This window comes from Sitophilus oryzae, unplaced genomic scaffold (genome assembly GCF_002938485.1).
Source record: "Sitophilus oryzae breed Bouriz unplaced genomic scaffold, Soryzae_2.0 scaffold_496_pilon_pilon, whole genome shotgun sequence".
NCBI lineage: Eukaryota > Metazoa > Arthropoda > Insecta > Coleoptera > Curculionidae > Sitophilus > Sitophilus oryzae.
The window spans coordinates 93395-119475 of NW_022147080.1; the positions used below are offsets into that span (position 1 = coordinate 93395).

Below are 26081 nucleotides of genomic sequence, written 5' to 3' on the forward strand. Positions count from 1 at the left end.
TCCGTTTAAGACGATATTGTCGGTATTCTTTTGATAAATCGTTCCAGGTTATGTTCGGTATTTTTAAGGGCGAGACAAAGGTTAGATAACGGATAGGGCGCTTGACATGGGGATGTTTTTGCGATTCTAATGATAATGGACCCTCGTCAGTGCAATGTTGTTTTTGTTTATATACGTTGGTCACTTCTGGAAAGTCAGATTTAATGTGTTTGACCGTGAAAAGAAATAGTATATGACACTTTATCTTAAAATATTTGCTCAAATTCTCTCATCTAAAAATAACTCAAAATTTGTTGTACTTGAGGGTATACGAAATAATATACAGGGTATCTCAGACTGAGCGTTCATTAGAAATCTCTACCATATGTTGCCGGATTGTCTTTACAAGAGGAAAAACTTTTTTATTATTGCCATTTTGAGAAAAATGCATTCTTTATAAAAATGTTTGCTTGTTCTAAACTAGTTAATCCCCTTTATACTTTTCTAAATTTCCATACCGTTTTAAGAAAAATAAAAAAAAAACATGAAAATATAGTAGAATTGTTTCTAAATTCTAAAAATTAAAATATGTTTCTATGGTAATATAATTTCGATTTCATTCTTTGATAGATGATTATTATTAGTTCACAGTTTCCATTAACGTCATACTTTTTACTGTTGTTAAAGTATCACATTTTCCTATAACTGTTATTACCCTTTCCCTAAAACTGAACCAATTAAATTTTGTACTTTTTTAACATTTTAAAACAGCAAACAATATGACATTAATTAAAATTATATTAATAACATTATGTCAAAGAATGAAATCGAAATGATATTTCCATAGCAACACCTTTTGATTTTTAGGACTTAAAAATTTTTAACTATATTTTCATGTTTTTTTTTAATTTCTTCTAACACGGTATGGAAATTTAGAAAAGTATAAACAGGATTTACCATTTTAGAACAAGCAAAAACTTTTACGAAGAATGTATTTTTCTCAAAATATCAATCATAAAAAGTTTTTCCTCTTATAAAGACAATCCGGGGATTATACAGTAGAGAAATACAATATCGGAGTTTTTTTACAAATTATTTTTCACAATGCAATGAGATCTATCGATTAAAAATATTTTCAATATGGCGGAACTTCCGAAAATATCGGAAGTTGACAGCAACTTTCTTAGTTTAAATAGGTACCATTATTTTTTATTGTATCTTTAAATTTTTATTAATTTTAGTTAATTTTTAATTAATTTAAATTTTATTAATGTTTATATCAAACACTCTATATCTAACATTAACCGTTTTCCGAAAAAAAATATTTAAAATTTTTGCAGGAAAAAAGCTGCATGTCAAAAAAAATGTATAGCCTAAATGTCAAATTTAGTGATTACCACAGCCACTGAGACTTAAAGAGAAGACATGTGGCTATCTATTTCAAAAATTAAATTATTTGATTGACATAAATAATATTGGCTAGTTGTCAAGGAATCGAGTGATTAAAAATTATCATAAGTCACTTTTTTCAAATGATAACCCATCTTTTTATTTCACTAGTGAAAAGGTTTTTAAATTACTAAGTTACTTTTTGATTATACATGTTCCTATACGAAAAATAAATGGGTTTTAAGTTATTTAAGATTTAGTTTTAAAGCGTATATTTTTCTGGGTCTGAACCAATAGCCTATGACTTTAAACGTCAAGCGATGTAAACCTATAGGTTGATTCTCTGTATACCTTCCGCATTAGCTACCTTCCGTTTACATAAATTATTATATCATGTAAATGAATAGGGCAATGCACACTATCCGTTCCGTTTGCCTTCAGTTCCATATCCTTTCCTTCCATACATTTTTTTGGCTGACGGACTGAAGCGTATCGGAAACAGCGCTGTCAAGTTCTTACATTTGTACCAGCTCTGTGAACATTTTGCTAATATTTATTTATTCTTTTACCTCTTAATTAAACCTATTAACTTTTTCAAAAGATACAAATTTTTAAAATAAAACTTTCGTAATGATATAAATTGTACAATAAAAAGTATGGAACTGATACGGAACGGAATATTACGTATAGCGTGAATACAGTAAAAAATACGGAACAGATATGGAATGGAAACGGAAGGTATAGTGAGAATTAACCTTTAATCTGGCCATACCATTTTGCCATTAGATATTACTAAAACACGCGATATATATTTTTATAAATACACTTTATAAAGGTTTTAGGCAGTAGTATTTATAATATACAAAATTCAAATAATTAGTTTTTTGGCAGAAAAAAAAACTGTTTAATGGTTTGATACTTAATGCCAAAAGGAAACTAAATAAAATCAAGAAAAATTTACTAACTTGGACTGACTATTGATTTTATGACTGGACTTTATTTTTTTTTTGTCTAATTATTGATATATGGTCGTTGACATCTGAAGACAGATGATTCCTAGAGGCTCATGTATAGAATTGTCTTGCGTTTATTTATAGCTTTATATGGTCTATTGTACCATATAAAGCTATAAATGCTATGGACTAACTTAACGATAATTCTTATTCTTTTTCAAAAATTAGTCAATAGAGCTTCTTTGTAGCGTCTTGCTCCTAATTGGTATTTGGCTATCGATATTTGCAGCCATAGATGACTTCTTGTTACTCGTGTATGGAATTGTCTAGAGTCTATTTATAGTTTGATATGGTCCTTTGTGCCATTATACAAAATAATTTTACAATAATAGATAATAGATAGTTAGTCAAGAAACGTTTTGGTTTACACTCTTGTTCTTGATGGACATCATCCACCATTTAAGATATGGATGACTTGCTATAACAAAGATATAGATATTTTTGTTAAATCAGAGAGAACAAAATATCCATTTTAAAACTGTCCACCATGTAAAAAAACAAACAAAATCGACACTCTGACATAACCATGGTTCGATATCTTGTTCGAAAGAGGAGATCCATCATTCGAGTGTATACTCTGTATACGATTAAATTGAGGGATGGCGTGCAGTGTACTGAACAAGGAAAAGCTATTATGGGTCGGATCGGAGCAATTTTATGGACTATTTACCGAAACAGGCAGGGTATTGCGGGAGACGTCGATGTATCAGATTACTGTTGATTTTATGTACAAAACGGGTGGAATTTAAGACTGATCGATCATTGACACCAATCGTTCTGAAAAAAAATTAAAGGTTTGTAAGAATTATACATACAACATTAATTGAAATGGTGACCATATATGCAGCGATTATCTAATGTAACCATGTATAAACTGGGAATCATGACTAAACAAATTATGTTATAAGACATTTTAATTTATACCTACTGAATATCAAATCTTAGACATTTAGAATAGATTATACGAATCATTCCATAATGATTGAAATAACATATGATAAAAAAAAACAGCGTCAAAGACGGCTGGGGAATGACAATCGATGATAATTTTGGAGAGGGGTCAATCTCTAGACGTCATTTATTAAAGAATGACATTCTTAAGGCCAACTGACAGTAAGTATCGCGTCGTATACCTTTGTGGTGAGATCATAACTAACATTCTACAAGAAAAGAAAAATATAAAACATCTATTTTTTTAGAATTCATAGACAGAAATTCTACCAGTAGAAACAAGACTATGGCTAAAACTGTTCTTACTAATACCGTAAAATCAGTACACACAGTTGTACAGTAGACCATAGAGGGATATAAATACACATACGACACAACACAGATGTCGATACCATCAGAAGCAAGATTATACAAAGAACCTGTTTTGATTAAATATTTTCCTAAAATTAATACATACAATAGGTTATATAATGCTATAAATACACAATTCAAGACAATTCTACGCAAATAATCATTCAGGTTTTCAGATGTCGATAACCATATACCATGAAAAGCAAGACATGAAAAAAATCCAATGTATTGTATGAATATTATTATAAAGATGATTATGTCGATATACAACATTAATAAAATAGTCACCATACATGCAGCGATTATGTAATGTAGTCATTTATAAAATTACATTCCCATTTATACTATACTATAATCATATGTAACGGAATTATGTAATTATTTTTAGGTTTCAGTACCCAAAGGGTAAAAACGGGAGCCCTATTACTAAGACTTCGCTATCCGTCCGTCCGTCTGTCACAAAGGTCTATCTTATGAACCGTTATAGCTAGACAGTTGAAATTTTTACAGATAATGTATCTATGTTGCCACTATAAGAACAAATACTAAAAACAGAATTAAATAAATGTTTATAAATAAAAAAGTACTTTCACTAAACATTATCTTTTAAGTAAGAATTTTACATAGAATCTTTCAAGTCCTCGGTTGCCGCGTGGTTAAAACGTTAGGACTACACTGATATGACGTTGGAACAGTAGTAAGGCAGGTTCGAATCTTAGTCAAGGCGACTTTTTTTTAATCGTTTTTTTTTAATTTTTAAATATTTTTCATATTAATTATTGATTAATACAATTTTTAGTAATGTGTTTCTTCATTTATTTAATTACTTATACGCGCATTCAAAATTTCAGCTAAATCGGAAAAAAAGTTTATAATAATATAGTGTCTAATGTTGTATAGATAATAAATGGTACGGAACCCTTCGTGCGCGAGTCCGACTCGCACTTACCAGTTTTTTAATTTTACTGAACACCAAATCTTATTTAATGTAAATTATAAAGTAAGTGATAACATCTGCTAATCAATCGAATTTGTTAAATTTATTGTCAACCAATCTATTTTACTATAACTATTATAAATTTTGTTAGTGTTTTTTTAAAACTTTATACATTCGTATCGTAAATGATGTAATTATGAACTGACAGAATATCTAGTAAGGAAAACTAGCAAAATTATATGCGCTGACTACCAAGTTTACTAAAAAGTTTTGCGCCAAGAAGAAATCCGGTTTCCTGTAAAGTGCACCTCGATTTAGTGTGTAATCTTGCATCGGTTTTAAGAAAGAATGAGCTCGCCGAAACTTGTTTGAGCTACCTATTATATCCTAAGGTAAACTTCTAAATAGGTTCGACTAGCACTCTGAAAACTACTATTTTTAAAAATTAGATATAAGAACTTAAAAGTTTTTAAGCTTATATTTTCAAAAATATTGACTTATATTTTTTTATAAGAAAATTCTTTTGTATATTTAAAAAGTTTCATTTTCACTGTTTGAAATAAAAAATATATTTATAATGTTGAATGAAAAGCCTAAAGAAAGTGTCAAACATAGTTTGGTTTTACTTGTTTTCTAGACATGCTTGACATGTTATGAGTTTTTTTTTTATTTATCCTTGTTTATTTTATAATGGCGCATTCTCAAGGCGCATTCTCACAACTGGTGTACTTGACAAACATTTGTTATTGGAATATACTTGCCATATATATGTCGTGAGAACGGTTTCCTTGGTCACTCTTCGCGTCCCCACTCGCTGTCGGTAAACATAGCCCGAGTCAAACGATTAATCGTACACTTACCAAGTGTACTTGGCCAGCCTTGGCCAACCTTGTTTACACTTGCCGAGGCGCAAAAAAACGACTGCGCAAATAATTGTACTGTTATAGCGTATGTCCGATTTATTTCCGGATCGTACTGTTTTTCGAGTTAATTGCGGATAATTTAAAACGTTAAAGCAATAATAGATTATGTAATATCAAATTTACATTAATAACTTCAATATTGGCGGCATCTAAATCGTTCCCACATCAATAAATGGACTGTACGAATGAAGACTACACGGGAAAACCATATATGTCACATTTTCATAGAAATTAAATGCGATGTTCAGCGATACAACTTTATGGACAAATGTTAACGTCATTCAATACGCTTAGTCCCAGAGATAATACACCTTGGTTATTTTGCCGTACAAAGGAAAAACCAGGGTAGTCCACGCGTAAATGGCAAAAACCAGAGATGTACTTACGCATGGGCGACAAGCATGCATCTTGCAATTAGTATTATATGTTATAAATTTATGTATTTTAATAAAAACCTACTTAAATATTAATTTTCTTCCTACAACAAAAAAATAATAGTTTAGATTTAGGTTTTGTACAACCTTTAATTGGACACCCCTGGTTTTTCCTTGTTTTGTTTTGCATTTTGACATTTTTATTTCGGTATTTCAGAATATGGCGATAATTCACAATATTAATAATTCACAATTGGTAGTAATATATATATTTCTAATTATTCAACCGAAAATAACATAGTTATATTAAAATAGACAAAACTGGGTTTTCCCGTGTAGTCTTCAAATGATGTTGTTTTGGAATTTATGGATTTATACGAAAATGAGCCCTTCATATGGATGGCCAAATATAAAGAACATAGAAATCGTATTGCAGTGTAAAAGAACTTAAAAAGAAAAAAGAATCACTAGGAACGACAATTTCAGGACGACCGGTATCCATCGATGCGACTATACTGTTTATTTACCAAGGATTTAAACAATGTTTGTGCTGGCATACTTGTTGAAATGGACACGTCGTGTGAGCGCCACACTTGCCGATGTTGTTTACAAAGTGGTGACTGGTGGGGATACTTGCCAAGTACGCAAATATTGGCCCACTTGCCAAGTAGACTAGTCGTGAGAGTGCCCCTTAAGTATCAAGAGCTTTTTTCTTAATATTACGAGGCCGTCCTATGTCGCAAACACTGCAACCTGTAAGGTCATGGTGTTTGTCTTCTTTCTATGTTTGCAGCCACTCTTCTATCCCTGTACACTGCATCAACTTATACAGGTCCTTGATAGGATGGAAGCATAGTTCCTCCGGTTCTAGCCTTGCTTTCCCAAATAGACTGCGTTAAAAAGATTTTTTTTCTCTACAAAAGGCATTGGTTTACATCACTCTTCAGAATCTGTAGTACAATGCACACGCGTTTTATTAAATTATCGAGTAATGAAATAAAAAAATAACCAGAGTAAAATAAACTAGAGATTCTATGAATGAAATAAACAGACAATTGCAATTGAGAAATTCCTTTGAAAAATACTGGCATCCTAATGCACAAAGGCGTGAAGATGGCTCCCGCATTGCTGCATTTTGGATTGCTCAGATTTCGCGCTGCTTTTGTCGAAAGGGAGATAAGAGAGAGCCCTTTGGGTTAAACTAATGACAGTCTACAGTGTATATTGACTTTGTTGGTGTGTTTGGAAAACAAGGAGCCTTGCTAGGGTACGCTGCAACACAAAAAGACTGTGGCAATTATTAACAAACCGCTATAGATGTATTTATGCAGTCTGAATATTGAATTATCAAGCAAATAACATAAAGGACAAACTTTACTGCACTTAACATTAGTATGCAAAATATACAAACCAGATGTAAACAGAAAAATACTTAGGTTGCCACTTATTTAAGTAAGATTGTATATGATTATTATATGTAATAAAAAAAGACCATGCCTCTGTGGCGGACTCATCTCTTCAAAAAAGTCCTATGGGTATTTCGCCACTGCAAGAAGATCTACAAAATAAAATAGTTATTTTTTGTAAATACCGCTGCGTTAATCCAACGGAGACCAATTTGTCAGCGGAGGTTTACTAACCCTCAACTGGTTACATTAAATAATTTTCCTTTAGCCACTACAGAGTGGTCTGGTAGACACCTCTATTAAATTACATAATATAATAGAAAATCATGTGTGTGAGTTAGTTAAAAATATATACATATAATAGAAACAGTTATTATGAATCGGAAATTAAGCATTATTTAAAAAATTACGTGGTAAACATAAAAAAGTAATATTTTCACATATTTTTGTACTCGCAGCAGATTAAACTTTTTTTTTCTTGAACACAGTATGGTTTTACACTGTGTGGGGTTTTTTACAAACTGTAGGTACAGAGTTACTGGGATGACTGGGTTTTAAAATAACTGGATTACAAAATAAAATTTACTTTTATTTTGTAACATCACCTAGAGCAAAGACCGCTCATTTCTTGTCACACCTCTGCAGCTGTTGTTTCCCATACTATAGTGTCTTTCAATATTCGCGCTAAGTCTTAGTTTTCTTGGTATTTTTTGGTTGAGCAACCCTTTTACGATCATTGGATTTATAATAGCTTTGGCTAGATGTTTAAAAAAATCCATACATCTCATTTTGAAGATATTTGTATAGCTTTTGTGTATAATATATGCATTATGGTGCTTGCGCACATAGCCGAAGCATCGCGAACGGAAGCGTCGCGAGACGTAGCGTCATGTGTCATTTAGCTGATGTCCGCGCACCGGGGCGAAGCGTGGCGTTTCGAACGGCGCGACGTATTTTTATTTATTTATTTCATGATATAAACGCCGGACGTTGTCTAATGTAGTAGATGAGCAGTTCGTCAGAAGAGGACCTTTTTGTACTAAGTTTAATTGCCACTATGGAAGAAGAAGAAGATATAAACAAGAAAAAATGCTGGATTCATAATATAAATCAAAAGAGAGACAACTACGGTGAATTTTATCACGGCTAGAAAGAAAATTTGCCCCCAACTTTAGCCACCTCTTTCTACCAAATAACGCAAAAACTGGGATATGAGACAAGAATCAACAAATAATTTGAATCTTCTCGCCGCATATCGCCGCGCATTGATGTGAAGCGTCAAGAGAAACGACTCCTAGTTGGTCCGAAGAGAATTCGCGCGTCGACCGACGCGTCTCTTCGCTTTGCGACGCCGCGCCGTACTGCGCCGCTTCCGTTCGCGACGCTTCGGCTAAGTGCGCGAGCATCTTTAATGGTTCCAAAAAAATCCTTTATGGGTATTTCGCCACTGCACTGCAAGAAAATCTACAAAATAAAATAATTATTTTTTGTAAACACTTCTGCGTTAAACCTAAACGGACGCTGCTTGTCAAAAGTTATGTTTACAGTAATATAAATTTGCCTAACAAAGAAAAAAAAATGCTTAACGTTTCGGAAAGTTATCTCTTTCCGTCGTCGGAAGCAAAAAAATACAAAAAATAAAGAAAAAAACTATTTAAAATATTTAAATTCAACTACTCGAGAACACTTTACTTTTTTTCTAAAAACTCCATAACTTCTGACAAGTATTTCCGTTTAGGTTTAACGCAGAAGTGTTTACAATAAATAATTATTTAATTTTGTAGATTTTCTTGCAGTGCAGTGGCAAAATACCCATAAAGGATTTTTTGGAAAGATGAATCCGCCACATAGGTATAGACATTTTTTATCTTTAATGGTGCTAACTTCTACCATTTAGAATTTAGTCATTGGCTATCACTATATTTTTTTAATATTTCACCATCATAATTTTCAGCTTATTCAACCATTTCCAATTATGGTGTAGCCTTCCTCACACACTCTACTTGCAGTTGAGCCTATTGTTGTCTATTGTTAGCTATGCGGGTCCAAATTATTCCTGCTAATTTCCTAATATCATAGCCCTATCTCAGGTTCGGTCTTCTTATAGGTCTATTAATTCCTCGTGGGTACCATGCAGTAATTTTTGTGGTCCATCTGTTTTCCGTTCTTCTTGCCAGGTATCCTGCCCATTGCCATTTGAGGGATTTGACTCTGTGGATGACATCTATTACCTGGATCTTTTGTCGTATCCACTCTATACTTTTACTCTTTCTTGGTTATTTCTAGCATATTTTATTCCATGCAGTTTCCTTATGATGTCCATTTTAACTGTTCAGGTAATGCATGCATAGGTCATGATTTTTAGTACATATTGATCGAATGTTTTCTTCTTTAGATAGAGTGGCATTCTAAATTTGAATATGATTTAGTTTCTTCCATAAGTACTCCATGCTAACTTAAATCTTTTATTGATTTCTGATAGTAGAGATTATGGAGTGTAGAGATAAGAAGAAACATCTTTGTGTATTAAAAAATGGAGGAATTCGTGTATTAAAAAATGGTGTATTAAAAAATGGAGGATGGAGGTGCCCGGTGGCGTAGAGGTACAGGCTCTCGTCTACCAATCTCAAGGTGTGGGTTCGATTCCCACACCCGGCATTTCATCAGCCGACTATTTTTATTAAAATAAAAATAGTTTGGGTACCTAGGTCGACTCGGCCTTAAATGAGTACTTGGGATTCACAATCCTGAGGTAATAATAGGCGGTTGAAGCATAGTGCTAGCCACATTATAGTCTGTCCAACGAGAGGATCCTTGACAGTGATAGATGTCTCTGTCATTTTAATTTCAAAGTAGTTTATTTTATTTTACAAAGAAATAAGTTGGTACAACTGGAACGCATAGCAGGAAATTAATATATGTATTTAAAATTTGACTGACAAGTAACTTCAAAATATTGTGAAAAAAACTGTATAAAACTGAAAAAATGTAATCGAGTTATTTTATTTAATAAAAAACGGTATGTGTTAATACAAAACAAACAAAAACAAGACACCACATATCAAAAAATATAAAAAAGAACTATTTCTTACTTTCAAGCTTTATGAAACTTCCCGCATTTATGATTATATTTATCAATATTACTTATGTACAAATACAAATTTGTAATATTCCCCAGGAATAAATAAAACAACATAAATAAAACAAACTATTTTATTAATAATAACACTTACCAAATTTCTCACAGGTTGATTAATTGACTTTAATCTTAATTTCTTTAAACAAGTACCTTTTGACATTATTTTTCTGCAGTACTAAAATCCATTATTTACCTATCGTGTGATGTCGATATTTTACAGCTACTCCAGTTTTTAGTATGTGTTTAGTATGGTCCTTCTACCATATTCAAGATGCACTTATCTACGACGAGATGGTATACGAACTTTATTGATAGTAACTTTAGTGGTGTATCTGTATAAGACTTTCTGCCTGGGCAGCGAGTATTAACCATAAACTGTGCTCTGGGTTCTACAGTTAATTTTCACTCGATTATTCCTCCACTTGACTTCAAAAGACACAAAACACACGTAATAACACGAATCAAAATGCATCATCTTCCAAAACGCAGAGTATTTGACAAAAGTTGTCACAAAATTATAACCTATAATTTGGCAAGACTTTGACAAACGTCAAAAATCTAAAGGCGAGTTCATACGCATCGGCGTCCGTTTGTCGTTCATAGTTCCGTCAAACCAATAAAATTGAAATACGATCTGTCATTTTTGAAATAAACCAATAAAACTGGTTAAAACAACAAGTGACGATGCATGACGAATTTATATTTAAACCCATCCATAGTTAACTTAAAAATTATTAGAAACTTTTTTTAGTAAAATAAATAGATTGGTATGGAACGTCATCTGCTTTTCTTCTGTCATCGTCTGTCGAAATCTTACCTGAGAGAAAAAACAGAGTATACCTTCCTTGTATACCGAACGGCTCTAGTATAGCAAGCTGTACCTTGCTGCTCCCAAGGCGTTAAACGCTATATACGGGAGCTATTATTATATTATTAAAAAATGGGCATAAAAAAGGAAGCCCTAAGATAGCCCTGATGTAGCAAAACCTAAAATTTAAAATATGCACCGAAAATTACAGGAAATGATTCAAAAGAGATAAATATTTAATGTGAAGCCGCGGGTTTCAAAAAAATACAAATTCTATTTCCATGTCACCTGAAATAAATTATCGATTTTTATTCAGCAGTAATAGACTGGTCCCCTAATATATAAAAATAATTGTTTAATATTCTAAAAAATAAAAACAGCTTTTTTGGGTAATGTTTGGTTATGTTATTGGTATTATTTTCTTATCTATGGTTACTTTTCATTTTTTAGATTTATGCGTCATTAGCGCACTGCACTGTGGTCATTTGGTGAACCTTTATTCTTCCCATTTTTGTGACCACTTTTTAAAATAAAGTCCCATAAGAGATATTTCTCCTCATCTCTACACTCCATAGTAGAAATCCCGAGCTGTGTGTTAGTTGTCCCAATTTTTGTTTGTATTTTATATCTTTTAATATGTATTTATGGTAAATAAGAACATACCTAACTTAATTTAAATATATGTCTGGACCATTATTTTTTTGAATATTCAGGTTTTCAAAAGTAATAGTTATATCCTCATAAAAACTATTCGACCCTAGGGAAAGGGTTAAGGCATGTACACACGCACAGGCGTAGCCTCTCAACGCTCTTTATGTAATTAGGGCCCTACTTTATTACGCGCCGGTTTATTTAATCAAATAATGAGGACGGAAGGTGGCCCTTTGGCGAATCAAAGAGACGCGCGACCGGGGAATTACGGCATTAATTTAATTAATTGGTTAATTACGTGCGACAGCCGTGTTTCGTGTTTACACTGTTTAGAATCGGCCATACAATGTACACGCGTTTCACTGAAATTGTACAGTAATTGAATGAAAAATATTGAAACGTCAATAAATGTTCGCGTGCACGTCATCAAAGTATTTGACGAATGCACGTCGCAATGTTGCCACCGCTACCTTTTTTACTTTGACTTTTAACAAATATACCAATTTGTAATTTTAGACAGCATACCTATGGAATTGTGATCAAAAAACTAGAAAATCAAGCGCAAAATGTAGGCTTAGTGTTTAATGAGAAGAAAACGAAATTTATAGAGTGGTCAGATAAGGATTTTGAGAAGGGAAGATGTCTACAAGTAGATTCTGAGAGAGGGAAACGATACAAGTTTGAGGATGTAGATACATTCACATATCTAGGAGCCGTATTTCTAAGGAAACCATATGTAACTCAAGAACTTATGGCAAGAATAATGGCAGGAAATAGATTTAGAAGTTTAAAAACCAGATTTTACCAAACAATGATACCACCAATAGTGCTGTATGCATGTGAAACGTCGACGTTCAGTGCAACCGAAAGTTCGAGGCTAGAGATTTGGCAAAGAAAAATACTGAGGAAGATTTTTGGAGGAAAGAAGATAGACAACATATGGACCAGAAGAGCAAATGAAGAAGTAAAGCAACCCAAGTAGCATTTGGACGCTATATAACGTCGGGTATATGTCGCGCTCAATAAACCCGACGTCGGGTACCAACGTCGGTTCGACCGCCTGACGACCCTTATTTGCACCTAAATGGGGAATACAGATTCGGGTCGCCTCCCGACGTCGCCGTCGCGCGTCGGTATCTCACTTAATAGAGAATGTAATTCTACCAACTACCAACGTCATATTACGTTGGATTTTAGTCACTTAAAATTCGTCGCTAAGCACTTACGTTACGTTTGGTTTCATATTCGCTACCAAGAATACATAAAAACCTAACCAAACTACCTAATTACAAATGGATTCATAATCACTCCTCGAATATAACTATAAGTGCCTATCTAATTTCATATTATAATAATTCTGAATCATTAATCCAGACATCAGTTTTGTCAACGGAAGTCACTTTCTTGATATATCTGATTAAAATACTCCGGAAAACAACGAGCGCCTTCAAAATTAGGTAGATTAAAACAGTAACTCGCAAAATATTTTTTTTAATTTTCTAGCTGGTTTAATCATAAAACTGTACTGTGGTTCCCCCCAAACTGAACCTTATCAATATTATTCTACTAGAAATCGAAATGTGAATATAAATTTTAAAAACATAAAACGATTTTAAAATGGCTGACAATCGGATACGTGTTAAGAATGGCGGATTTCTGTGTCCGACTTAATATTTAATATGAACTACCAATATACCAATTCCGACCGGGTCTCTAACATTAGTCGTCAAACACGACCGAAGTCATCAAACCGGACCACCGGCTATCGTATTATGACGTATATAATTCCAACGTACGCCACGTAACCTCACTTTACGTAGCAGTGATTTGTGGATTTGTGCAACTATATTTTAGTTTTTGTTTTCTCCTTAAAAAAATGGGCAGCCACTTTTTTAAGCTTAACCTCACATGTCGGAGGAGGATGGGGTCTGCTGGTTTCCTAAGCTAAAAAATGAAATTAAGATGCACCAGTGTAATGCAGTATCTCTTCCGGATAAAAAGCATTTACGGGTGGAGGCAAGATATCACTGTGACATCACTACTACTATTATTATTTTGCAAAAGCCGCGACCTCTTTCTTTAAAATGTAGATGAATGTCTAAATGCCTTTTTAGTGTTTTTTTAGGCATAATAAAAAAAATAAGTTTGTTTACAAAAACTTTTTATTAGGTTGTGTTCATGATGTTCATTAGGTCGCAAATACTACTTAATGGGTTGTATTTACGGACGTAAATAGAGATACGTAAATTAGGTTACGTAAATTGGGTTACCAGCACCCGACCTAAATTTGCACAAAGTCTGACGTCGCTTCAGGTCAGATTTAGTTCGAAGTCAGATAGATGCTACTTGGGAACTGTATCGGGCACCGAGTATAACGGGAGTAGCAAGAGCACAAAGACTGAGATGACTGGGACACATTGAAAGAATGACTGAAGCAAGACTTCCTACCATGATAATGAAAAGTGAAATAAGTGGAAAGAGAAGGAGGTGTAGACCGAGAGCCAGATGGAAAAAGGATGTTGAAAAGGACTTGAGAAGAGCAACATTTGCCATGACTACCAATATCCTTTTTATCGGCCAATTCGTTTAATTGATGCGAAAGTGTGCTGTCTTTTTTTAACCAGGATATAAGATTACAAAAAAAAGAAAACTGCGTTCTAAGTTTCAAACAATTTTTTTTAATTCAAATTTAATTTTGTGATGCTTTCGACGTCTTTGATGACGCACATACACGCCAACTTTTACTGTTGCTGTAAAGACCTAAAACATATTTTAAATTCAACACATTTTTTTTCTGAATTGAATTTCGTACATAACATATTCTATTGAATGTTACAAAACGAAAACGTCAAAATAAAATCCTTTTTTTATTTATTTCCTTATTTTTTTAAAAGCCCTGACACACACGATACGAATTTTTGATATATTCGCGCCTTCCGTTCCACGTCGGAACCGCGTTGCTAAAGCGGTCGCTCGTTTAGAGATACAGAGATAGATTCTGGCGATGCGCGAAGGAAAAAACATACGCCTTTTGTGTCGCCGACAATGCCGAACACTTATACAATATTATCACAAAAGTTATTTGCGTCACAGCGGAAGGAGTGTCATTTTTATGCGGCGAAAATGGGTTGGGAAACGTTTAAGACCTCGTCTAAGCGATACGACACTAGAGAAAAAGCTCTTCGGGTGTTGCCAAGTCGACGAAAAATTCTTTATAGTTCGTAAAGTGAGTCCCAACCCTATAACTTTTTTTAGTATTTTAAAGAAAAAAACTAGAGTTGATTTGTTACTATTTGACATAAATTAGGATTGATTGACGTATATTATTGGTTTATTTGAAATTATAACTTGCCGTTCGTAACGAAAATTTGACTCGAAATACCAAGTGTGTGGTATCAAATTATTCGTAAAAAAATGCTTTTTCCAAATATGCTAATGAGCCACCCTCGTTCCATTTGAAAAAATTGAGATATGTTTAAAAATATGATTTGAGCATTTTCTAGCTTGCCAGGACAAGACACTAAAAACATTAGGCGATCAAATTTATTTTTCCAAGACTCCTTGATGAAGAATTAGTGTCTTTAACATAGTCATGGCACTCTAGATTGAATTTTAAAATACAATTTTTAATTAAGCGAGAATGTCAAAAGTTGACATATGATATGTCATTCTATTCAGAATGTCATTTTCTATAGAATAAAGTAAAAAAATACCGAGAATGCCATTTAAAAATCAAAAGTTGTAGGCATTTCCGGTGAAACAGGAAGTGACCAAAAACAATTGAATACACCAATCAATCCTAATTTATGTCATATACTAACATACCAAATCTCGTTTTTTTATCTGAAAAAATAAAAAATTTATAGGGATTACTTTTGAGACGCACCCGGTATATTTTCTTGACATTTGATATTACCCTTTACTGAGTAATGTAACATAAAGTATAAATTATATAAGTTTGAAAAAAATATACCGTTTGTAGAACATGCGATTAGCCTCCTTTATTCAAGTTCATTTCTTTTGTTACTCGCGTAATGGTATTCCAGTGAGCAATGAAAACATACTAAAGAAAGAATAATTGCCGGCGGATCGTTGGAATAGTCGAACGTAAGGAATGCCGTTTCTTTTTCTCGTTTCTCCATAAAACGTCGCATTCCCCGGCCCCTTATCGTCTTCCTTTTCCATTGCGAACAGCTGCGGAGACACATCGACGGCGCGCCGTGAAAAATCTGAGGAAACAACCCATCGAAACGCCCGCTCGATAGTCAAACGCTCCTCTAAAAATTTCCAGAATTCCCCGGGGCAAATTTGTTCTTATTGGCGACGACCGACGTTGCCAACTCTTTGCTTGAAAATTAGCTATAGTAAAAAATTTACTATACTGTTTTTTTTCTCATGTAAGATTTCGACAAACGATGGCAGAAAAAAAGCAGATGACATCCATACCAATCCACTAAAGTTTTTTTCATTCAGAACCTAGCATTATTATTATTAGTGGTTTCAATTAGCGTAAAAGTTTGTTCCTTTAATTTCAATGTAAGCATTTAGAACGTCAAAATTAGTGGTAGACATTTTCAATTAGTAGAAAAAGTTATCAAACTTTTGACTTCTCCACTAATTATACTTCAAAATTTGCTGCAAATGTCATTTTGGCATTTGATTGTCTTCCGTCAAGAGAAATTGTGGTTAGAAATCAAAAGTTAATTGTTTTATAACTTTGAATAAGAAGACTAAGGAAGGAGCATATCAAAAATCTTAGGTACACCGCGATAGACCTCAAATATGGCCGACTTAAATTCCGATTTATCAGTGTCGTTCTGATTTTATTTAAAAAATGTAAAACTATGATGTAGGGTAGACGTGGGGTAGACTCAATAATTTGTTGTTTTATTTTACGTTGTGAATAAATGTTGGTAGTTATTAAAATTGTTATAAAAATATATAATTCTAATAAAAATAGATAAGTTATAATAAGTATTTATTAACACAAACATCCGATACGCTACTGAAGCAGGTAAGTCAAATTGACGTATCTAAATTCTTTGACATCTAATCTTTGACAAGTAGTAAATAAAAGCAAAAATGCAAGAAAAAATATATAATAAGTTAATTTAAGTGAATTTCATAAATAGTCGGTTTACTACACGTATGTATATTATATAGTCACTTACTAGCGAAAAGTTGTTCCATTATTTCACTCGATTTTTGCCGAAATCTACCGCACGCTACACAACCACCTATTTTAGAGTCTTTTTCGATAAATTGCGATAGTGTCACTGTTAATTTAAGTTCTGCCACAATTTCCATCTAGATTTACTACCTTTATACAACTATCAGTAGTCGAATAAATAATAAATAACATAAAATAAGCTCCGTAAAGACTGACAAATCCACAAAATTGCAAATCAGATTCAAATGTGTCAAATGAATCGTCAAACAGAAGTGTCAAAGATCCCCACCCTAGAGTGCTTTTTCCGCCCACCAATACATGGATAGCATTATGCTCATTCCTTAGTCTTCTTATTCAAAGTTTTATAAGCTAAATATTAGGTTTTCTCTATGGATACAACCATAGATAAAAGACTTATAATATTAAATAGATAGGCAACTTATAATACATTTCAATTTTATTATGCAAAGGCGCCCCTGGTAATCGGAGGAAGAAACACTAGGTGATGAGAGGGGTGCGAGGAAGGAGGGTTGTTTTAGTTAATTGAAAATAAATTTAGACATACATGTAAGAACACTTTTTGTGCTTTTAATTAGGTCGAACATATTATAAACGATAAATAAACTTAATTAAAAGCATACAAAGTGTTCTTATATGTCGGATATTAATTAAAAAAATATTAAAAAGTTAAGTAATAGTATATATTAAGTTGTTACAGTTATAATTTAATTTTTGGCGGTTTTCACCAAATAGCAGGCAGTTTTACATCATTTTCCTCTCTTTGGAGTGAATTGGAAACGGCTATATAATTTTGGTGTAGGCAAGATTCCCAGTTTGTTTCCGTTTGAGACCTGAAATAATAAAAACAAATTAAATTAGATTTAATCATCTGCTGATCATGCTAATATAACGCAACGCGCGTCCTTAATTCCTTACATGCACCGTAAAAAATTTCATAACTGCTCAGCAATTAGCATTTATTAGCAGTACTAATTTAAAAAATTTATAACTGTAAATAGATATATTTAATTTACTTATCTTTATATCCTTCGGAAACCCGGTGTACAACAATTAAACTCCATGATAAAAAATAACTAAGAGTCTATAGGTCTGTTCGTTTTCCTGTTATTATCGATTCTGAATCGTCCTAGAACTCTCCAGCGCATGCGCAAATGAAATAATGTCTTCATATTTCCTTCCGCGCATAGGCATCACAATTCTAGGACGGTTCAGAATCGAAAAAAGCTTATACAAAACACAATTAAAAAAAAAAAAAAATTCGTGTTTAAAAAAAATCTGTAGTTGTTAGTAATGTATGGCATATCGCTTCTTTGATTTTAAAGAACATAACATAAATAAACATAACATACGCAAAATTTAAAAATAATCATACAGGAAGTTTGGGGCTTTTTGGTTTTACCTTATCAAATAATTGTTAATATAGAAGTTTAACTTGATATAATGTCATTTTAACAGAACGTCAACGGTTTCTTGTAGACGTGTCTGCTTTAAAAAAAAACTAAAGTGTTCTCATAATAGTTTGAATTTAAATATTTTAAATAGTTTTTTTTCTTTATTCTTTGTATTTTTTTTTGCTTCTGACGACGAAAAGAGATAGACTTTCGTTAAAAAAATAAACGTTGAGCATTTTTTTCTTTGTTAGGCAAATTTTTATTACTGTAAACAAAACTTCTGACAAGCAGTGTCCGTTTAGGTTTAACGCAGAAGTGTTTACAAAAAAATAACTATTTTATTTTGTAGATTTTTCTTGCAGTGCAGTGGCGAAATACGCATAAAGGATTTTTTTGGAGAGATGAATCCGCCACATAGGCATAGACATTTTTTAAAACACAAATTGTCCCACCATTTTTAAAAAACAATGTCTTAAACAGAATCCATTGCCAAAAAATCTGAAGGAATTTAATTTTACAATAATTCCACAAATCAAACCGTAAAATCACAACAAAAGCGTCTCAGAGTGTCAGTATGGTGTCAGGGGTGTCAGTTAAAAATCAGATTTTATTGTCAGATAGACATTTGCATTGTTGATATTGACAGTTTTAATATTTTACGCCTCTGCATCTTGGAGGAAGAACTATTTTCAATGAACTGTCATTTCCATTTAAGTTTCCCAGCCATGGATACAACTGACTAAAGCAAGCTGTTGCTAGGATATTCTATTAATTTTAATTGTTTTTTAAACATTGTGAATGATCGTAAACTAAAAAGTATAAAGTGTAATTGAAACCACTAATTGCGAGGTTCTGAATGAAGCTTAAAAAGTTTCTAATATTTTTTAACTTAACTATAGATGGATTTTTTTATAAATCCGTCGCTTCTTTTTGTTTTTAACCAGTTTTATTGATTCATTTAAAAAATGACAGGTCATATTTCATTATTATTGGTTTGACGGAACGATGAACGACAAACGGACGCCGATGCGCATGAACTCAACTTAAGTTATCAAACTCTTGCCAAATTATAGGTTATAATTTTCTGTCAAAATTATGTCAAATAGAAATGATAAATATTTTGTATTCTGCATTTTGGACTGTTTATTACGTGTGTTTCGTGTTTTCTAAAATTAAGTGAAGAAAAACTCGAGGAAAAATTAAGTTTTGACCCAGATTATAGTGCCCAGAGACCGACACATACACAGTTTGCAGAAGACTATAGCCAAAGAGTTGTATTAGCCACAAATAAAGTTTGTATACCATCTCGTATATGGTACCAAAAACTGGAGTATCTATAAAATAACATCACACGATAGGCAAATATTAAATTTTAGTACTGCAGAGAGCTAATGTTAAGAGGTACTGGTTTAAAAAAATTAAATATAAAGTAGATAATGTTTTTCGTCTCTGGTCCTGGCCTTTTTCTTAATAATTTGATACCACACACTTGGTATTTCGAGCCAAATTGTCGTTGGTTCAATGCGGTTCGTGCATGTTACAATTTCCAATAAACCATATGCGAAAATGTCAAAAGTTGACATATGATATGTCATTTTATTCAGAGTGTCATTCTCTATCGAATAAATTAAAACAATACCGAGGGTGCTATTTAAAAATCAAAAATTATAGTTATTTCCGGTGAAACAGAAAGTGACCGAAAACAATTGAATACGTCAATCAATCCAAATTTATGTGATATACTAACATACCATATCTCGTTTTTTTATCTGTAAAAATAAAAAAATTATAGGGGTGCCTAGCCACTTTTGAGACGCACCCGGTATGTTGGTGATATATTTTATTTAAATTATTTTTTTTTGCTGATGATCTGATATTATTTAGCAAAATCTAAACAAACCATATGTTTATTTTGTAGTTTGGTTCGATCACACACTTAATAAAATAAAGCAAAAAAAGGTAGAAAATATTATACAAAATGGAATAGGTACAATATATCAAATATTCAAATTAAATTAATAAAAAAGATGTTAAATAAAATATTGAAATTTTAATTGAAGCATCCTTTGAGGATATCCCACAGATAATCATTTTTATTTCTTTGTCCTTTCATTCTGCTGCTGGAAATAGAAATAATTAAAAAGCATATTTCCATAATAGCCTAGATTATCTACCTCGTACAACGATATGGACACTTTTTTTTCCTTTTTAAAAAAAATAGTTTTTTTTCTCATCTCTTTTTTTATTAAATTAACAGCTATAAAACTGGCCAACTTTAGTTTTCTTTTATTCTTTATTAATTATCATGGAGTTGATTTCTGTTGGGAATATCCTCTTTAAATATCTACACCAAACCAAATCTCGCACTTTACTGTTACAATTACCGGTACAATTAATGTCACATAATGAGGAAAAGTAAACATTTATACTACAATAACATAATATTTATAAATATTTTTCAATCCTTTTCTTATTAATTCAATTAATCTATTTTCTTCTTGCAGTTGCTGAGGTTTCTTCGGCTCAACGCATCAAAAGTGGAAGATTTACAAGTTCTAAGTCTAGTGTAAGTATTATAACTTTACATAACTAAGCAATTAAGGTAAATAGTCTCTTATTATTATGCATTGAGTGTACTCAATTCAGCATTCCTCTCATTGAGCATTGAGTGTACTCAATTATGCTCTCTACACTCAGTTGTGTTTGCCACTGTATAAAAAAATGCTTTTAGTATTGTAACTATACAGGGTGTCTTAAATAACTGCAAATATTTATAAGGGTAGTATATTTCCACCCCCGAAAACACGGTTAGGAGTTTTTTTTGCGAAAAAAAAATCAAAATCTTGAATTTAAAAGAAAATGGATTTTTTTTTAGTTTTTAGTTAAAAACCATAATTTGTTGATAATATAGCAACATATGTAGTAGATTAAATTTACAAGAAAAAAAATCCAGAAAAGAAGTTCTAAAAATTTAAGCAAAAAATATTTTTTTTTGGAAATTTTCAAACTTGGTTATTTGCGGCTTATTTAAAAAACGGTAAAAAGAAAATATGTTTCTTTTATCGAGATCTACTAGTCATGAAAATATTTGCACTTATTTAAGACTCACCCTGTGTAAAAATTAAAAAAAAAACATTTTCAAAGTTCATTAAATTAAACGAACAGATTGAATTATTGCGTACCAATAGTAATAATAAATGAATAATAAAATTCAAATGTTTCTTTATTAGGCATTTAAACTTCAAATTGGTTATTAAAGCAAATCCAGTTCACTGAAAGCAAAATTAATGGTTTATTTTTCAACTGCCGTTTCAGTTAGGTTCAGGACTGCTTTTACAGCTATTGTAAATTAATTAGATTTTTAATTACTTTAATAATTACTATTACAGAAAATAGAGGAGTTGGGGAATGTATACCTAAATTGAAATCTACTGTTTGAAAGCAATTATGATGAATTTTGAACTGATATATCTACATGAACTGGCTTTGTTTTTCGTTTTGCTACTAGTCCCCCATCAGGTGTAAACTAAAACTTAAAACTAAACTCAGAATATACAGGGTGATCCAAACTGTATTTCGGAAACTTTGCCAGCATATTCTCCAGAAAAAAATAAGTAAAAAAGTTCGTATAAATGCATGTCCTAAAATGCTTAGTTTCGGAGATACAGGACGTAGAAGTTTCATTTTTATTTCGATTTTTTCCAAATAAGTTATGAAGTAACGTCAATATTTGGATGAAAATTGGTATTTGGGAGTTTTTTGACATGAGAAATTTTATTTTGATGTTAATATGACTCCTACTTGTAGAGGGCGGCACTTACATATTTTAACTGGTTTGAAGAGTAATAATTTTTCATCCGTACCGGTATAAAACTACTGAGTAAAAAAATATACATTTACGACGTTTTCTACAAAAAAAGTATCTAAATGACAAAAACGACAGAAGTTTCAAAGTTCAGCTAATATTAATCAAAAAAAAATATTTGATTTTAACATAATTTAATATTAAAACGAAATAATTTAATACCAATCCTTATTTAAGTAACCATCGATCAATTTATGTAGAATATAAGATGCTATGCTGACCCAAAAATTATCTCTAGCCAAAGCAAACAATCCCAGTAAACGTATAATACCAACGTTAAATCCGGGACCTCGTTCTATTCCCTGGGGGAAATCCCCAAGCGCCGAAATCTATCATTTTCTCGAATCTCCATTTATTTCGAAGCGCGCTGGTGGCACACAACATTCATGAATTTCCAGTTTCCTAACTTATTTCCGAGACGCCAATTTTTATCAGCCGGATGAGAGTTAAGATGCTTGTCGTCGAAATATACACCCAGATCTACGCTTTCTTTACATATTAACGGTTTATTAAAGTTTCATAACTTGTCATCATACGATTCGCATTATTTGAAAATTAATAAATTAATTTCAAAAAGTAGTAAGATTAGGAAATTGGAAAGTTTATTTTGTCAGTTACTATGTTTATTATAAGTTTTATAGTCAAAACAGTAGAAAAATATAATAGATTCAGCACAACTTTTCTTTTAGGAACGCGCTGATAAACTTGCAAGACAAGGATCGTGCCTCGAATGTACATCCCAATGTATGTTTTGGTGTATCTCCCTTTCTTAAGGTTTAACTAGTTATAGCTCATCATACAGTCTCAGGGCTTTGATAAACCCCAGTATTTGAAACGGCTTCTTATTGGTTTATTGGACGAATGGTTGTCGTCTCGGCACACTCAGTGATGAGGTGTTCTGGTGTTTCCCCATTTTCCCCACAGAATCTGCATTCGGCGTTGTTTCTTAGCTTCAATCTACTCAGGTTTCGTTGAGTCGACAGTGTCCTGTTAAGAACCCCGTGACAATCCGAAGAAGGAAATCTAAATCAAGGAAAATTTTTGATTTTTCTCGGTCGTAAGTTTTGAAAAATTCTTGTGTGTCTTAGACCGTTGGAGGATGTCCATTCCAGGTTACGGATGGAGTCGTCGAGGTTCATGAATTTCGCTTTTAGTTGGTTTCCACTTGGAAAGCAGAACGGTTCTGGTCCAGTTAGTAGAGTGTTGGCTCCTTTTCTAGCTAGATCGTTTGCTTTTTCATTGCCTTCTATCCGATGGTGAGCTGGCACCCAGAGTAGGAAAACTTTATTTTCTTTGCCTAATTTTCAGCTTCTCTAGGCATTCTTTGACCACCTTCGAATTGGTGGTTACTGAGTTAATCGCTATTAGTGCTGCTTGACTATCGGTATGCTGACTGGAGTTCGTCAAGCGGTCGTTTTCGCCACTTTAACCATCAAACTGTGAAAAGAATCACTTCATAAAGACAGTATAACCTAAATGCAAAAATTATGGTAAACAATAGTATACTTCATATTCGCGGGTTATTTTTGCAGCTATTAAAAAATAACGGTGTAATATAAAATTATTTAAAAATAAGATTTTGACATTATTACTTTTTTTCCGCAACTAAAGATTGATTTTAGGCAAAAAAATGTAATTTATTAAAAAAGCAGTTATGAATAGAAAAAAAGCTTAGTAAGCAAAATAGAAAAAAAAAATCTTTGTATTCCTTCTTAATTTGTCTCAAAATTTGTTCGCTAAAAAGGCGATCCAGGCGAACAACACTTTGGCAGAATGTTAACAAAGTTTTTCGAGGCACATAACCCATATTTTCGTTTAGAGTTGCTTCTTATCCGGGCTTTTGGAAAATGGGAAAGTTTCGACCAAAGAAGTTTCATTATGGTCTCGTTTTTAAGTCTCTCGAATTTAATCCACTTTGACTTTGTCGACGCTGACGAACCTTTCTACCTGACTGGATCAATGAAACACGAAAAGTCAGATTTCTGGCTTTGGTAATTTCGACTTTGCACAGAGTTTTCAACAAAAAAAGGGCAATATATCGAAAAGGAGGTCTAAAAAGTTGATAATGTAATACAGAATATGGTTTGTAAAAGAAATGTTTTGCTACCAAAATGTTTTAGAAATCGATGGAACCATAAAAAAACATCTCTTAACTAACAAAATACTTAATACCATTTTCAGTGGCCACTGCTTCTAAATGTGAAGAAACAAAATACCAAACTAAAAAAGTCTATGTCTGTGTGTAAATGTCAAAATTAAAATAACCATCAACCATGTCGACCTCTGCTATACTTTTGTTTGTCTTAAGATCTTTGTTTTTAGGTTTTCTCGCGCAAGAATTGTCTGGATATATCATTGTTTGTTGCTATAAAATATTTTTGTTTTAAATATAAATTATTATTTTTATTTCTATATCATGGTTGTGAAAATAAAAATATATAAATTAATGTAAGTAGAACGCGTTCTTATGAATTTAAAAGCTCAACAGCCAATAAAAACTTATATTTTTCATTAAAAACGCTATCTACACCTACAAGCCAACATGGTGAAATTTTAATTCATTATTTTATAAAATTGGCATGGAGTCGGACACAAATCGTCTACATTATATCATATTTGTGTCTAAAAAAGAAACTCGTGTGTCGAAAATGAGTCGACAATAAATGGAAACTTTGTTTCTAAAATATTTCAATTTATCGCTATCTGTGTAGAAATTGCGAACTAGTCATCTGTCAACAACGCCAATCAAAATTTCTTGTCAAAATAATTAAAACATGTTTATTTACTTATTCTAACACAACTGATACATAAAAATATGTATTCCATTGTGGAAAAAAGATAAAAAACGTATGCTGGTAACATTTTTCCTCGGTTTCCTGTTGAATATGGGTAGTGGCTTTTAATACATTTATTCCTAAAACAAATCATCTCTGTCATGCGTATAATAAATTATTATAAAATCGCATAAAAAAAATATCTGTATTTGTACTCACTTGAAGAATGCTTAAATGCAAAAACTGCATAACAAAATCCAAACAATATAATTTTAGGGCTACAAAAAAGGTGATGATGTTCTCATATTTGACACAGAATATCAAATAAATTATGGAGACTTTTCAGGCAAACAACGGGTACGAAATCTTTGTAAATGTGAGCCACATCTGTTTCTTTAAAATTTCGAAAAATTTGTGACACTAAGATCTTTATTGTTATAGCTTATGTAACAAAACCATATTTTGGTGTAATGTTTCGAAACAAAAAGCCATTTATGTTGCAAAACATATGTATCGAAAATGTGACGAAACTGTTTCGCAATGTTTCTCAGCAGAGATTTTGTTTCGATTTTGTGTCTAAAAATGCTACTTGAACCACTACACTAAAAGATTTGGTTTGCGAATTCGGTCTGCAGATAAAAACTTTGTATTTGTCTGGCGAACCAAGTTTGTTGCAGGCGAAATCCGCAGACTTTATCGGTCAGATTAGATTGGCCTAAAAAACGAACAAAGAATAAAGTCGGCGAAATGTTCTTTCTTTCTAAGCAGCAGTTCTTATTAGGATAAATATTTATCAATATAAAAACTGCTATAAAACGTCGAATTTATAAATAATATTTTCTTGCCTTTTGCTGTGTATTTTTTTTAATTTCGAAAAATCGAAAGTAGAGAAAAAATAAAAAAATAAAAAGTAAGAGAAAATTGTTTTGCTTTTCGTAA

At 32.2% G+C, this 26081-nt stretch overlaps 1 protein-coding gene across 1 annotated transcript in view; it reads left to right on the forward strand.

Annotated features, from left to right (window-relative positions):
• Positions 1 to 26081, forward strand: part of LOC115886766 (adhesion G protein-coupled receptor B3-like) — a 170664-nt gene that overhangs the window by 56663 nt on the left and 87920 nt on the right. Inside the window, exon 4 of the mRNA XM_030906050.1 lies at positions 21008 to 21069. The gene's annotated coding sequence lies outside the window, so the exon portion shown is untranslated. The remainder of the gene's footprint in view (positions 1 to 21007; positions 21070 to 26081) is intronic.